Here is a 17,131-nt window from a genome sequence, read left to right on the forward strand (position 1 = left end):
ACAGTCACAAGGAGTTCCTTTAGAGGTACTTCTGAGTGTACTCACCAAGCCTTCCTTCCGAAGTATCTCTGGGTAGAGTCACGAGGCCTTCATCCGAGTTACCTGTGGGTAGTATCACCAGTCCTTCCTTCCGAGGTATCTCTGGGTACATTCACCATGCCTTCCTTCTGAAGTAACTCTGGGTACAGTCACCAGGCCTTCCTTCCGAGGTAATTCTGGGTACAGTCACAAGGCCTTCCTTCTGAGGTACCTCTGGGTACAGTTACCAGGCCTTCCTTCTCAGAAACCTCTGGGTACAGTCACCAGGCCTTATTTCCGAGGTACCTGTGGATACAGTCACTAGGCCTTCCTTCCGATGTACCTCTGGGTAGAGTCACTAGGCCTTCCTTCCAGGTATCTCTGGGTACAGTCACCAGGCCTTCCTTCTGAGGTACCTCTGATTACAGTCAGCAGGCCTGCCTTCTCAGATACCTGTGGGTACTGTCACCAGGCCTTACTTCTGAGGTAACTCTTTTTACAGACACCAGGGATTCCTTCCGAGGTACCTTTGGGTACAGTCATCAGGCCTTCCTTCTGAGGTACCTATATGTAGAGTCACCAGGGCTTCTTTCTAAGGTACGTCTGGGTACAGTCACCAGGCCTTCCTTCCGAGGTACCTCTGGTAGAGTTACCAGGCCTTCATTCTCAGGCACCTCTGGGTACAGTCACCAGGCCTTCCTTCTGAGGTATCTCTGGGTACAGTCACCAGGCTTTCCTTCCAAGGTACGCCTGGGTATGTCACCAGGCCTTCCTTCTGCGGTATCTATGGGTACTGTCACCAGGCCTTCCTTCTGAGGTACCTCTGGTACAGGCACCAACCATTGATTCCGCTGTACCTCTGGGTACAGTCACCAGGCCTTTTACCCAAGGTACCTCTGGATACAGTCACCAAGTCTTCCTTCCGAGGTACCTCTGTGTTCAGTCACCAGTCCTTCCTTCCGAGGAACCTCTGGGTACTGTCACCAGGCCTTCCTTCTGACGTACCTCTGGGTACAGGCACCAGGCATTGCTTCCGATGTACCTCTGGGTACAGTCACCAGGTCTTCCTTCCAAGGTACCTCTGGGTATGGTCACCAGTCCTTCCTTCCGAGGTATCTCTGGGTACAGTCATCAGACCTTTCTTCTGAGATAACTCTGGGGACAGTCAGTAGGCCTTCCTTCTGAGGTACATCTGGGTAATGTCACCAGGCCTTCCTTCCGATGTACCTCTGGGTACAGTGACCAGGCCTTCCTTAAAGTTACCTCTGGGTACAGTCAGCAGGCCTTTCTTCTCAGATACTTCTGGGTTCTGTCACTAGGCCTTCCTTCTGAGGTACCCCTGGGTAAAGTCACTAGGCCTTCCTTACGTTGTTTGTCTGGGTACCGTTTCCAGGCCTTCCTTCTGAGATACCTCTGGGTACATTCACCAGGCCTTCCTTCTGAGGTAACTCTGGGTACAGTCACCAGGACTTCTTTCCGAGGTACCTGTGGATACAGTCACTAGGCCTTCCTTCCGATGTACCTCTGGGTAGAGTCACTAGGCCTTCCTTCCAGGTATCTCTGGGTACAGTCACCAGGCCTTCCTTCTGAGGTACCTCTGATTACAGTCAGCAGGCCTGCCTTCTCAGATACCTGTGGGTACTGTCACCAGGCCTTCCTTCTCAGGTAACTCTTTTTACAGACATCAGGGTTTCCTTCCGAGGAACCTCTGGGTACTGTCACCAGGCCTTCCTTCTGACGTACCTTTGGGTACAGGCACCAGGCATTGCTTTCGATGTACCTCTGGGTACAGTCACCAAGAATTCCTTCCAAGTTTCCTCTGGGTATAGGCAGTAGGCCTGCCTTCTGAGGTACCTGTGGGTAATGTCTGCAGGGCTTCCTTCTCCAATACCTCTGGGTACAGTCAACAGGCCTTCATTCTCAGGTACCTCTGGGTACAGTCACCAGGCCTTCATTCTCAGGTATCTCTGGGTACAGTCACCAGGCCTTCGTTCTGAGGTACCTCTGGGTACAGTCACCAGGCCTTCCTTCTGAGGTACCTCTGAGTACAGTCAGCAGGGCTGCCTTCTCAGATACCTCTGGGTACAGTCACCAAACTTTCCTTTTGAGGTACTTCTGGGTGCAGTCACCAGGCTTTGATTCAGAGATATCTCTGGGTGGAGTCACCCGACCATCCTTCTGAGGTGTCTGTTTGTAGAGTCACCACGTCTTCATTCCGAGGCACCTCCGTGTACAGTCACCAGGCCTTCCTTCCGAGATACCTCTGGGTACAGTCACCAGGCCTTCCTTCCAAGGTACCTCTGGGTATGGTCACCAGTCCTTCCTTCCGAGGTATCTCTGGGTACAGTCATCAGACCTTCCTTCTGAGATAACTCTGGGGACAGTCAGTAGGCCTTCCTTCTGAGGTACATCTGGGTAATGTCACCAGGCCTTCCTTCCGATGTACCTCTGGGTACAGTCACCAGGCCTTCCTTCTAGTTACCTCTGGGTACAGTCAGCAGGCCTTCCTTCTCAGATACTTCTGGGTTCTGTCACCAGGCCTTCCTTCTGAGGTACCCCTGGGTAAGTCACTAGGCCTTCCTTACGTTGTTTGTCTGGGTACCGTTTCCAGGCCTTCCTTCCGAGATACCTCTGGGTACAGTCACCAGGCCTTCCTTCTGAGGTACCTCTGGGGACAGTCACCAGGCTTTCCTTCCCAGGTACGCCTGGGTACTGTCAGCAGGCCTTCCTTCTGAGGTATCTCTGGGTACTGTCACCACACCTTCCTTCCGAGGTACCTCTGGGTACAGTCACAAGGAGTTCCTTTAGAGGTACTTCTGGGTGTACTCACCAAGCCTTCCTTCCGAAGTATCTCTGGGTAGAGTCACCAGGCCTTCATCCGAGTTACCTGTGGGTAGTATCACCAGTCCTTCCTTCCGAGGTATCTCTGGGTACATTCACCAGGCCTTCCTTCTGAGGTAACTCTGGGTACAGTCACCAGGACTTCTTTCCGAGGTACCTGTGGATACAGTCACTAGGCCTTCCTTCCGATGTACCTCTGGGTAGAGTCACTAGGCCTTCCTTCCAGGTATCTCTGGGTACAGTCACCAGGCCTTCCTTCTGAGGTACCTCTGAGTACAGTCAGCAGCACTGCCTTCTCAGATACCTCTGGGTACAGTCACCAAACTTTCCTTTTGAGGTTCTTCTGGGTGTACTCACCAAGCCTTCCTTCCGAAGTATCTCTGGGTAGAGTCACCAGGCCTTCATCCGAGTTACCTGTGGGTAGTATCTCCAGTCCTTCCTTCCGAGGTGTCTCTGGGTACATTCACCAAGCCTTCCTTCAGAGGTAACTCTGGGTACAGTCACCCTGCCTTCCTTCTAGTTACCTCTGGGTACAGTCAGCAGGCCTTCCTTCTCAGATACTTCTGGGTTCTGTCACCAGGCCTTCCTTCTCAGGTACCTCTGGGTACTGTCACCAGGCCTTCTTTCTGAGGTATCTCTGGGTACTGTCACCAGACCTTCCTTTCGAGGTACCTCTGGGTACAGTCACAACGAGTTCCTTTAGAGGTACTTCTGGGTGTACTCACCATGCCTTCCTTCCGAAGTAACTCTGGGTAGTGTCACCAGGCCTTCATCCGAGTTACCTGTGGGTAGTATCACCAGGCCTTCCTTCCGAGGTATCTCTGGGTACATTCACCAGGCCTTCCTTCTGAGGTAACTCTGGGTACAGTCACCAGGCCTTCCTTCCGAGGTACTTCTGGGTACAGTCACAAGGCCTTCCTTCTGAGGTACCTCTGGGTACAGTTACGAGGCCTTCCTTCTCAGAAACCCCTGGGTATAGTCACCAGAACTTCTTTTCGAGGTACCTGTGGATACAGTCACTAGGCCTTCCTTCCGATGTACCTCTTGGTAGAGTCACTAGGCCTTCCTTCCAGGTATCTCTGGGTACAGTCACCAGGCCTTCCTTCTGAGGTACCTCTGATTACAGTCAGCAGGCCTGCCTTCTCAGATACCTGTGGGTACTGTCACCAGGCCTTCCTTCTCAGGTATCTCTTTTTGCAGACATCAGGGCTTCCTTCCGAGGAACCTCTGGGTACTGTCACCAGGCCTTCCTTCTGACGTACCTCTGGGTACAGGCACCAGGCATTGCTTTCGATGTACCTCTGGGTACAGTCACCAAGAATTCCTTTCAAGTTTCCTCTGGGTATAGGCAGTAGGCCTGCCTTCTGAGGTACCTGTGGGTAATGTCTCCAGGGCTTCCTTCTCCAGTACCTCTGGGTACAGTCACCAGGCCTTCATTCTCAGGTACCTCTGGGTAGAGTCACCAGGCCTTCATTCTCAGGTATCTCTGGGTACAGTCACCAGGCCTTCGTTCTGAGGTACCTCTGGGTACAGTCACCAGGCCTTCCTTCTGAGGTACCTCTGAGTACAGTCAGCAGGGCTGCCTTCTCAGATACCTCTGGGTACAGTCACCAAACTTTCCTTTTGAGGTACTTCTGGGTGCAGTCACCAGGCTTTGATTCAGAGGTATCTCTGGGTGGAGTCACCCGACCATCCTTCTGAGGTGTCTGTTTGTAGAGTCACCACGTCTTCATTCCGAGGCACCTCCGCGTACAGTCACCAGGCCTTCCTTCCGAGGTACCTCTGGGTACAGTCACCAGGCCTTCCTTCCAAGGTACCTCTGGGTATGGTCACCAGTCCTTCCTTCCGAGGTATCTCTGGGTACAGTCATCAGACCTTTCTTCTGAGATAACTCTGGGGACAGTCAGTAGGCCTTCCTTCTGAGGTACATCTGGGTAATGTCACCAGGCCTTCCTTCCGATGTACCTCTGGGTACAGTCACCAGGCCTTCCTTCTAGTTACCTCTGGGTACAGTCAGCAGGCCTTCCTTCTCAGATACTTCTGGGTTCTGTCACCAGGCCTTCCTTCTGAGGTACCCCTGGGTAAGTCACTAGGCCTTCCTTACGTTGTTTGTCTGGGTACCGTTTCCAGGCCTTCCTTCCGAGATACCTCTGGGTACAGTCACCAGGCCTTCCTTCTGAGGTACCTCTGGGGACAGTCACCAGGCTTTCCTTCCCAGGTACGCCTGGGTACTGTCACCAGGCCTTCCTTCTGAGGTATCTCTGGGTACTGTCACCACACCTTCCTTCCGAGGTACCTCTGGGTACAGTCACAAGGAGTTCCTTTAGAGGTACTTCTGGGTGTACTCACCAAGCCTTCCTTCCGAAGTATCTCTGGGTAGAGTCACCAGGCCTTCATCCGAGTTACCTGTGGGTAGTATCACCAGTCCTTCCTTCCGAGGTATCTCTGGGTACATTCACCAGGCCTTCCTTCTGAGGTAACTCTGGGTACAGTCACCAGGACTTCTTTCCGAGGTACCTGTGGATACAGTCACTAGGCCTTCCTTCCTATGTACCTCTGGGTAGAGTCACTAGGCCTTCCTTCCAGGTATCTCTGGGTACAGTCACCAGGCCTTCCTTCTGAGGTACCTCTGATTACAGTCAGCAGGCCTGCCTTCTCAGATACCTGTTGGTACTGTCACCAGGCCTTCCTTCTGAGGTAACTCTTTATACAGTCACCAGGGCTTCCTTCCGAGGTACCTCTGGGTACAGTCATCAGGCCTTCTTTCTGAGGTACCTATGGGTAGAGTCACCAGGGCTTCTTTCTAAGGTACGTCTGGGTATAGTCACCAGGCCTTCCTTCCGAGGTACCTCTAGTACAGTTACCAGGCCTTCATTCTCAGGCACCTCTGGGTACAGTCACCAGGCCTTCCTTCTGAGGTACCTCTGGGTACAGTCACCAGGCTTTCCTTCCAAGGTACGCCTGGGTATGTCACCAGGCCTTCCTTCTGCCGTATATATGGGTACTGTCACCAGGCCTTCCTTCTGAGGTACGTCTGGTGCAGGCACCAGCCATTGCTTCCGCTGTACCTCTGGGTAAAGTCACCAGGCCTTTTACCCAAGGTACCTCTGGATACAGTCACCAAGTCTTCCTTCCGAGGTACCTCTGTGTTCAGTCACCAGTCCTTCCTTCCGAGGAACCTCTGGGTACTGTCACCAGGCCTTCCTTCTGACGTACCTCTGGGTACAGGCACTAGGCATTGCTTCCGATGTACCTCTGGGTACAGTCACCAAGACTTCCTTCCAAGTTTCCTCTGGGTATAGGCAGTAGGCCTGCCTTCTGAGGTACCTGTGGGTAATGTCTGCAGGGCTTCCTTCTCCGGTACCTGTGGGTACAGTCAGCAGGCCTTCATTCTCAGGTACCTCTGGGTACAGTCACCAGGCCTTCCTTCTGAGGTACCTCTGAGTACAGTCAGCAGGGCTGCGTTCTCAGATACCTCTGGGTACAGTCACCAAACTTTCCTTTTGAGGTACTTCTGGGTGCAGTCACCAGGCTTTAATTCATAGGTATCTCTGGGTGGAGTCACCCGACCATCCTTCTGAGGTGTCTGTTTGTAGAGTCACCAGGTCTTCATTCCGAGGCACCTCCGCGGACAGTCACCAGGCCTTACTTCCAAGGTACCTCTGGGTATGGTCACCAGTCCTTCCTTCCGAGGTATCTCTGGGTACAGTCATCAGACCTTTCTTCTGAGATAACTCTGGGGACAGTCAGTAGGCCTTCCTTCTGAGGTACATCTAGGTAATGTCACTAGGCCTTCCTTCCGATGTACCTCTGGGTACAGTCACCAGGCCTTCCTTCTAGTTACCTCTGGGTACAGTCAGCAGGCCTTCCTTCTCAGATACTTCTGGGTTCTGTCACCAGGCCTTCCTTCTGAGGTACCTATGGGTAGAGTCACCAGGGCTTCTTTCTAGGGTACGTCTGGGTAGAGTCACCAGGCCTTCCTTCCGAGGTACCTCTAGTACAGTTACCAGGCCTTCATTCTCAGGCACCTCTGGGTACAGTCACCAGGCCTTCCTTCTGAGGTACCTCTGGGTACAGTCACCAGGCTTTCCTTCCAAGGTACGCCTGGGTATGTCACCAGGCCTTCCTTCTGCGGTATCTATGGGTACTGTCACCAGGCCTTCCTTCTGAGGTACCTCTGGTACAGGCACCAGTCATTGCTTCCGATGTACCTCTGGGTAAATTTACCAGGCCTTTTACCCAAGGTACCTCTGGGTACAGTCACCAAGTCTTTCTTCCAAAGTACCCCTGTGTTCAGTCACCGGTCCTTCCTTCCGAGGTTTGTCTGGGTATCGTTTCAAGGCCTTCCTTCCGAGGTACCCCTGGGTACAGTCACCAGGCCTTCCTTCTGAGGTACCTCTGAGTACAGTCAGCAGGGCTGCCTTCTCAGATACCTCTTTGTACAGTCACCAAACTTTCCTTTTGAGGTACTTCTGGGTGCAGTCACCAGGCTTTCCTTCAGAGGTATCTCTGGGTGGAGTCACCCGACCATCCTTCTGAGGTATCTGTTTGTAGAGTCACCAGGTCTTCATTCCGAGGCACCTCCGCGTACAGTCACCAGGCCTTCCTTCCGAGGTACCTCTGGGTACAGTCACCAGGCCTTCCTTCCAAGGTACCTCTGGGTATGGTCACCAGTCCTTCCTTCCGAGGTATCTCTGGGTACAGTCATCAGACCTTTCTTCTGAGATAACTCTGGGGACAGTCAGTAGGCCTTCCTTCTGAGTTACATCTGGGTAATGTCACCAGGCCTTCCTTTCGATGTACGTCTGGGTACAGTCACCAGGCCTTCCTTCTAGTTACCTCTGGGTACAGTCAGCAGGCCTTCCTTCTCAGATAATTCTGGGTTCTGTCACCAGGCCTTCCTTCTCAGGTACCCCTGGGTAAAGTCACTAGGCCTTCCTTACGTTGTTTGTCTGGGTACCGTTTTCAGGCCTTCTTTGCGAGATACCTATGGGTACAGTCACCAGACCGTCCTTCTGAGGTACCTCTGGGTACTGTCACCAGGCCTTCCGTCTGCGGTATCTCTGGGTACTGTCACCACACCTTCCTTCCGAAGTACCTCTGGGTACAGTCACAAGGAGTTCCTTTAGACGTAATTCTGAGTGTACTCACCAAGCCTTCCTTCCGAAGTATCTCTGGGTAGAGTCACCAGGCCTTCATCCGAGTTACCTGTCGGTAGTATCACCAGTCCTTCCTTCCGAGGTATCTCTGGGTACATTCACCAGGCCTTCCTTCTGAAGTAACTCTGGTACAGTCACCAGGCCTTCCTTCCGAGGTACTTCTGGGTACAGTCACAAGGCCTTCCTTCTGAGGTACCTCTGGGTACAGTTACCAGGCCTTCCTTCTCAGAAACCTCTGGGTACAGTCACCAGGACTTTTCGAGGTACCTGTGGATACAGTCACTAGGCCTTCCTTCCGGTGTACCTCTGGGTAGAGTCACTAGGCCTTCCTTCCAGGTATCTCTGGGTACAGTCACCAGGCCTTCCTTCTGAGGTACGTCTGATTACAGTCAGCAGGCCTGCCTTCTCAGATACCTGTGGGTACTGTCACCAGGCCTTCCTTCTCAGGTAACTCTTTTTACAGACACCAGGGCTTCCTTCCGAGGTACCTCTGGGTACAGTCATCAGGCCTTCCTTCTGAGGTACCTATGGGTAGAGTCACCAGGGCTTCTTTCTAAGGTACGTCTGGGTACAGTCACCAGGCTTTCCTTCCAAGGTACGCCTGGGTATGTCACCAGGCCTTCCTTCTGCGGTATCTATGGGTACTGTCACCAGGCCTTCCTTCTGAGGTACGTCTGGTACAGGCACCAGCCATTGCTTCCGCTGTACCTCTGGGTACAGTCACCAGGCCTTTTACCCAAGGTACCTCTGGATACAGTCACCAAGTCTGCCTTCCGAGGTACCTCTGTGTTCAGTCACCAGTCCTTCCTTCCGAGGAACCTCTGGGTACTGTCACCAGGCCTTCCTTCTGACGTACCTCTGGGTACAGGCACCAGGCATTGCTTCTGATGTACCTCTGGGTACAGTCACCAAGACTTCCTTCCAAGTTTCCTCTGGGTATAGGCAGTAGGCCTGCCTTCTGAGGTACCTGTGGGTAATGTCTGCAGGGCTTCCTTCTCCAGTACCTCTGGGTACAGTCACCAGGCCTTCATTCTCAGGTACCTCTGGGTACAGTCACCAGGCCTTCGTTCTGAGGTACCTCTGGGTACAGTCACCAGGCCTTCCTTCTGAGGTACCTCTGAGTACAGTCAGCAGGGCTGCCTTCTCAGATACCTCTGGGTACAGTCACCAAACTTTCCTTTTGAGGTACTTCTGGGTCCAGTCACCAGGCTTTAATTCAGAGGTATCTCTGGGTGCAGTCACCCGACCATCCTTCTGAGGTATCTGTTTGTAGAGTCACCAGGTCTTCATTCCGAGGCACCTCCGCGTACAGTCACCAGGCCTTCCTTCCGAGGTACCTCTGGGTACAGTCACCAGGCCTTCCTTCCAAGGTACCTCTGGGTATGGTCACCAGTCCTTCCTTCCGAGGTATCTCTGGGTACAGTCATCAGACTTTTCTTCTGAGATAACTCTGGGGACAGTCAGTAGGCCTTCCTTCTGAGATACATCTGGGTAATGTCACCAGGCCTTCTTTTCGATGTAGCTCTTGGTACACTCACCAGGCCTTCCTTCTAGTTACCTCTGGGTACACTCAGCAGGGCTTCCTTCTCAGATACTTCTGGGTTCTGTCACCAGGCCTTCCTTCTGAGGTACCCCTGGGTAAAGTCACTAGGCCTTCCTTACGTTGTTTGTCTGGGTACCGTTTCCAGGCCTTCCTTCCGAGATACCTCTGGGTACTGTCACCAGGCCTTCCTTCTGAGGTATCTCTGGGTACTGTCACCACACCTTCCTTCCGAGGTACCTCTGGGTACAGTCACAAGGAGTTCCTTTAGAGGTACTTCTGGGTGTACTCACCAAGCCTTCCTTCCGAAGTATCTCTGGGTAGAGTCACCAGGCCTTCATCCGAGTTACCTGTGGGTAGTATCACCAGTCCTTCCTTCCGAGGTATCTCTTGGTACATTCACCAGGCCTTCCTTCTGAGGTAACTCTGGGTACAGTCACCAGGCCTTCCTTCTAGTTACCTCTGGGTAGAGTCAGCAGGCCTTCCTTCTCAGATACTTCTGGGTTCTGTCACCAGGCCTTCCTTCTGATGTACCTATGGGTAGAGTCACCAGGGCTTCTTTCTAAGGTACGTCTGGATACAGTCACCAGGCCTTCCTTCCGAGGTACCTCTGGTACAGTTACCAGGCCTTGATTCTCAGGCACATCTGGGTACAGTCACCAGGCCTTCCTTCTGAGGTACCTCTGGGTACAGTCACCAGGCTTTCCTTCCAAGGTACGCCTGGGTATGTCACCAGGCCTTCCTTCTGCGGTATCTATGGGTACTGTCACCAGGCCTTCCTTCTGAGGTACGTCTGGTACAGGCACCAGCCATTGCTTCCGTTGTACCTCTGGGTACAGTCACCAGGCCTTTTACCCAAGGTACCTCTGGATACAGTCACCAAGTCTTCCTTCCGAGGTACCTCTGTGTTCAGTAACCAGTCCTTCCTTCCGAGGAACCTCTGGGTACTGTCACCAGGCCTTCCTTCTGACGTACCTCTGGGTACAGGCACCAGGCATTGCTTCCGATGTACCTCTGGGTACAGTCACCAAGACTTCCTTCCAAGTTTCCTCTGGGTATAGGCAGTAGGCCTGCCTTCTGAGGTACCTGTGGGTAATGTCTGCAGGGCTTCCTTCTCTAGTACCTCTGGGTACAGTCACCAGGCCTTCATTCTCAGGTACCTCTGGGTACAGTCACCAGGCCTTCGTTCTGAGGTACCTCTCGGTACAGTCACCAGGCCTTCCTTCTGAGGTACCTCTGAGTACAGTCAGCAGGGCTGCCTTCTCAGATACCTCTGGGTACAGTCACCAAACTTTCCTTTTGAGGTACTTCTGGGTCCAGTCACCAGGCTTTAATTCAGAGGTATCTCTGGGTGGAGTCACCCGACCATCCTTCTGAGGTGTCTGTTTGTAGAGTCACCAGGTCTTCATTCCGAGGCACCTCCGCGTACAGTCACCAGGCCTTCCTTCCGAGGTACCTCTGGGTACAGTCACCAGGCCTTCCTTCCAAGGTACCTCTGGGTATGGTCACCAGTCCTTCCTTCCGAGGTATCTCTGGGTACAGTCATCAGACTTTTCTTCTGAGATAACTCTGGGGACAGTCAGTAGGCCTTCCTTCTGAGTTACATCTGGGTAATGTCACCAGGCCTTCCTTCCGATGTACCTCTGGGTACAGTCACCAGCCCCTCCTTCTAGTTACCTCTGGGTACACTCAGCAGGCCTTCCTTCTCAGATACTTTGGGTTCTGTCACCAGGCCTTCCTTCTGAGGTACCCCTGGGTAAAGTCACTAGGCCTTCCTTACGTTGTTTGTCTGGGTACCGTTTCCAGGCCTTCCTTCTTAGATACCTCTGGGTACAGTCACCAGGCCTTCCTTCCGAGGTACCTCTGGGTACAGTCACCAGGCTTTTCTTCCCAGGTACCCCTGGGTACTGTCACCAGGCCTTCTTTCTGAGGTATCTCTGGGTACTGTCACCACACGTTCCTTCCGAGGTACCTCTGGGTACAGTCACAAGGAGTTCCTTTAGAGGTACTTCTGGGTGTACTCACCAAGCCTTCCTTCCGAACTATCTCTGGGTAGAGTCACCATTCCTTCATCCGAGTTACCTGTGGGTAGTATCACCAGTCCTTCCTTCCGAGGTATCTCTGGGTACATTCACCAGGCCTTCCTTCTGAAGTAACTCTGGGTACAGTCACCAGGCCTTCCTTCTGAGGTACCTCTGGGTACAGTTCCCAGGCCTTCCTTCTCAGAAACCTCTGGGTACAGTCACCAGGCCTTCTTTTCGAGGTACCTGTGGATACAGTCACTAGGCCTTCCTTCTGATGTACCTCTGGGTAGAGTCACTAGGCCTTCCTTCCAGGTATCTCTGGGTACAGTCACCAGGCCTTCCTTCTGAGGTACCTCTGATTACAGTCAGCAGGCCTGCCTTCTCAGATACCTGTGGGTACTGTCACCAGGCCTTCCTTCTCAGGTAACTCTTTTTACAGTCACCAGGGCTTCCTTCCGAGGTACCTCTGGGTACAGTCATCAGGCCTTCCTTCTGAGGTGCCTATGGGTAGAGTCACCAGGGCTTCTTTCTAAGGTACGTCTGGGTACAGTCACCAGGCCTTCCTTCCGAGGTACCTCTGGTACAGTTACCAGGCCTTCATTCTCAGGCACCTCTGGGTACAGTCACCAGGCCTTCCTTCTGAGGTACCGCTAGGTACAGTCACCAGGCTTTCCTTCCAAGGTACGCCTGGGTATGTCACCAGGCCTTCCTTCTGCGGTATCTATGGGTACTGTCACCAGGCCTTCCTTCTGAGGTACGTCTGGTAGAGGCACCAGCCATTGCTTCCGCTGTACCTCTGGGTACAGTCACCAGGCCTTTTACCCAAGGTACCTCTGGATACAGTCACCAAGTCTTCCTTCCGAGGTACCTCTGTGTTCAGTCACCAGTCCTTCCTTCCGAGGAACCTCTGGGTACTGTCACCAGGCCTTCCTTCTGACGTACCTCTGGGTACAGGCACCAGGCATTGCTTCCGATGTACCTCTGGATACAGTCACCAAGACTTCCTTCCAAGTTACCTCTGGGTATAGGCAGTAGGCCCCCCTTCTGAGGTACCTGTGGGTAATGTCTGCAGGGCTTCCTTCTCCAGTACCTCTGCGTACAGTCAACAGGCCTTCATTCTCAGGTACCTCTGGGTACAGTCACCAGGCCTTCATTCTCAGGTACCTCTGGGTACAGTCACCAGGCCTTCGTTCTGAGGTACCTCTGGGTACAGTCACCAGGCCTTCCTTCTGAGGTACCTCTGAGTACAGTCAGCAGGGCTGCCTTCTCAGATACCTCTGGGTACAGTCACCAAACTTTCCTTTTGAGGTACTTCTGGGTGCAGTCACCAGGCTTTAATTCAGAGGTATCTCTGGGTGGAGTCACCCGACCATCCTTCTGAGGTATCTGTTTGTAGAGTCACCAGGTCTTCATTCCGAGGCACCTCCGCGTACAGTCACCAGGCCTTCCTTCCGAGGTACCTCTGGGTACAGTCACCAGGCCTTCCTTCCAAGGTACCTCTGGGTATGGTCACCAGTCCTTCCTTCCGAGGTATCTCTGGGTACAGTCATCAGACCTTTCTTCTGAGATAACTCTGGGGACAGTCAGTAGGTCTTCCTTCTGAGGTACATCTGGGTAATGTCACCAGGCCTTCCTTCCGAAGTACCTCTGGGCAGAGTTACCAGGCCTTCATTCTCAGGCACCTCTGGGTACAGTCACCAGGCCTTCCTTCTGAGGTAGCTCTGAGTACACTCAGCAGGCCTTCCTTCCGAGGTACCTCTGGGTATTTTCATCAGGCCTTGCTTCCGAGGTATGTACGGGTACAGTCACCAGGTCTTTCTTCTGAACTACCTCTGGGTACAGTCACCTGGCCTTCCTTCCGAGGTATGTCAGGATAAAGTCAACAGGCCTTCCTTCCCAGGTACCTCTGGGTACAGACACCAGGCTTTCCTTCCGAAGAACCTCTGGGTACTGTCTCCAGGCCTTCCGTCTGAGTGAATTCTGGGAACGGTGACCAGAACTTTCTTCCGATGCACCTCTGGGGACCGTCAGCAGGCCTTCCTTCCGAGGTACCTCTGGATACATTCACCAGGCCTTCCTTCTGAGGTACATCTGGGTACACTCACCAGGTCTTCTTTCCAACGTTCCTGTGGGTACAGTCACCAGGCCTTCCTTTCAATGTAACTCTGGGTACAGTCACCAGGCCTTCCTTCTCAGATATATCTGGGTACAGTCACCAGGCCTTCCTTCCAGGTACCTCTGGGTACAGTCAGCAGGAATGGCTTCTCAGATACTTCTGGGTTCTCTCACCAGGTTTTCCTTCTGACGTACCCCTGGGTAGAGTCACCAGGCCTTCCTTGCGAGGTTTGTCTGGGTACCGTTTCCAGGCCTTCCTTTCGAGGTACCTCTGGGTACAGTCACCAGGCCTTCCTTCTGAGATAACTCTGGGGACAGTCACCAAGTCTTCCTTCCGATGTACCTCTGGGTACAGTCACCAGGCCTTCCTTCTGGTTACCTCTGGGTACAGTCAGTAGGCCTTCCGTCTCAGATACTTCTGGGTTCTGTCATCAGGCCTTCCTTCTGAGGTACCCCTGGGTAAAGTCACTAGGCCTTCCTTACGTTGTCTGTCTGGGTACCGTTTCCAGGCCTTCCTTCCGAGATACCTCTGGGTACAGTCACCAGGCCTTCCTTCTGAGGTACCTCTGGGGACAGTCACCAGGCTTTCCTTCCCAGGTACGCCTGGGTACTGTCACCAGGCTTTCCTTCTGAGGTATCTCTGGGTACTGTCACCACACCTTCCTTTCGAGGTACCTCTGGGTACAGTCACAAGGAGTTCCTTTAGAGGTACTTCTGGGTGTACTCACCAAGCCTTCCTTCCGAACTATCTCTGGGTAGAGTCACCAGGCCTTCATCCGAGTTACCTGTGGGTAGTATCACCAGGCCTTCCTTCCGACGTATCTCTGGGTACATTCACCAGGCCTTCCTTCTGAGGTAACTCTGGGTACAGTGACCAGGCCTTCCTTCCGAGGTACTTCTGGGTACAGTCACAAGGCCTTCCTTCTGAGGTACCTCTGGGTACAGTTACCAGGCCTTCCTTCTCAGAAACCCCTGGGTATAGTCACCAGGCCTTCTTTTCGAGGTACCTGTGGATACAGTCACTAGGCCTTCCTTCCGATGTACCTCTGGGTAGAGTCACTAGGCCTTCCTTCCAGGTATCTCTGGGTACAGTCACCAGGCCTTCCTTCTGAGGTACCTCTGATTACAGTCAGCAGGCCTGCCTTCTCAGATACCTGTGGGTACTGTCACCAGGCCTTCCTTCTCAGGTAACTCTTTTTACAGACACCAGGGCTTCCTTCCGAGGTACCTCTGGGTACAGTCATCAGGCCTTCCTTCTGAGGTACCTATGGGTAGAGTCACCAGGGCTTCTTTCTAAGGTACGTCTGGGTACAGTCACCAGGCCTTCCTTCCGAGGTACCTCTAGTACAGTTACCAGGCCTTCATTCTCAGGCACCTCTGGGTACAGTCACCAGGCCTTGCTTGTGAGGTACCTCTGGGTACAGTCACCAGGCTTTCCTTCCAAGGTACGCCTGGGTATGTCACCAGGCCTTCCTTCTGCGGTATCTATGGGTACTGTCACCAGGCCTTCCTTCTGAGGTACGTCTGGTACAGGCACCAGCCATTGCTTCCGCTGTACCTCTGGGTACAGTCACCAGGCCTTTTACCCAAGGTACCTCTGGATACAGTCACCAAGTCTTCCTTCCGAGGTACCTCTGTGTTCAGTCACCAGTCCTTCCTTCCGAGGAACCTCTGGGTACTGTCACCAGGCCTTCCTTCTGAGGTACCTCTTTCTACAGGAACCAGGCATTGCTTCCGATGTACCTCTGGGTACAGTCACCAGACATTTTACTCAAGGTACCTCTGGGTACAGTCACCAAGACTTCCTTCCAAGATACCTCTGGGTATAGGCAGTAGGCCTGCCTTCTGAGGTACCTGTGGGTAATGTCTGCAGGGCTTCCTTCTCCAGTACCTCTGGGTACAGTCAACAGGCCTTCATTCTCAGGTACCTCTGGGTACAGTCACCAGGCCTTCATTCTCAGGTACCTCTGGGTACAGTCACCAGGCCTTCGTTCTGAGGTACCTCTGAGTACAGTCAGCAGGGCTGCCTTCTCAGATACCTCTGGGTACAGTCACCAAACTTTCCTTTTGAGGTACTTCTGGGTACAGTCACCAGGCCTTCCTTCCAGGTACCTCTGGGTACAGTCAGCAGGAATGCCTTCTCAGATACTTCTGGGTTCTCTCACCAGGTTTTCCTTCTGATGTACCCCTGGGTACAGTCCCCAGGCCTTCCTTGCGAGGTTTGTCTGGGTACCGTTTCCAGGCCTTCCTTTCGAGGTACCTCTGGGTACAGTCACCAGGCCTTCCTTCTCAGATACATCTGGGTACAGTCACCAAGTCTTCCTTCCGATGTACCTCTGGGTACAGTCACCAGGCCTTCCTTCTATTTACCTCCGGGTACACTCAGCAGGCCTTCCTTCTCAGATACTTCTGGGTTCTGTCACCAGGCCTTCCTTCTGAGGTACCCCTGGGTAAAGTCACTAGGCCTTCCTTACGTTGTTTGTCTGGGTACCGTTTCCATGCCTTCCTTCCGAGATACCTCTGGGTACTGTCACCAGGCCTTCCTTCTGAGGTATCTCTGGGTACTGTCACCACACCTTCCTTCCGAGATACCTCTGGGTACAGTCACAAGGAGTTCCTTTAGAGGTACTTCTGGGTGTACTCACCATGCCTTCCTTCCGAAATATCTCTGGGTAGAGTCACCAGGCCTTCATCCGAGTTACCTTGGGTAGTATCACCAGGCCTTCCTTCCGAGGTATCTCTGGGTAAATTCACCATGCCTTCCTTCTGAGGTAACTCTGGGTACAGTCACCAGGCCTTCCTTCCGAGGTACTTTTGGGTACAGTCACAAGGCCTTCCTTCTGAGGTACCTCTGGGTACAGTTACCAGGCCTTCCTTCTCAGAAACCTCTGGGTACAGTCACCAGGCCTTCTTTTCGAGGTACCTGTGGATACAGTCACTAGGCCTTCCTTCCGATGTACCTCTGGGTAGAGTCACTAGGCCTTCCTTCCAGGTATCTCTGGGTACAGTCACCAGGCCTTCCTTCTGAGGTACCTATGGGTAGAGTCACCAGGGCTTCTTTCTAAGGTACGTCTGGGTACAGTCACCAGGCCTTCCTTCCGAGGTACCTCTAGTACTGTTACCAGGCCTTCATTCTCAGGCACCTCTGGGTACAGTCACCAGGCCTTGCTTCTGAGGTACCTCTGGGTACAGTCACCAGGCTTTCCTTCCAAGGTACGCCTGGGTATGTCACCAGGCCTTCCTTCTGCGGTATCTATGGGTACTGTCACCAGGCCTTCCTTCTGAGGTACCTCTGGTACAGGCACCAGTCATTGCTTCCGATGTACCTCTGGGTAAAGTTTCCAGGCCTTTTACCCAAGGTACCTCTGGATACAGTTACCAAGTCTTCCTTCCGAGGTACCTCTGTGTTCAGTCACCAGTCCTTCCTTCCGAGG

Source organism: Loxodonta africana, chromosome Y (assembly GCF_030014295.1).
Source record: "Loxodonta africana isolate mLoxAfr1 chromosome Y, mLoxAfr1.hap2, whole genome shotgun sequence".
Lineage (NCBI taxonomy): Eukaryota > Metazoa > Chordata > Mammalia > Proboscidea > Elephantidae > Loxodonta > Loxodonta africana.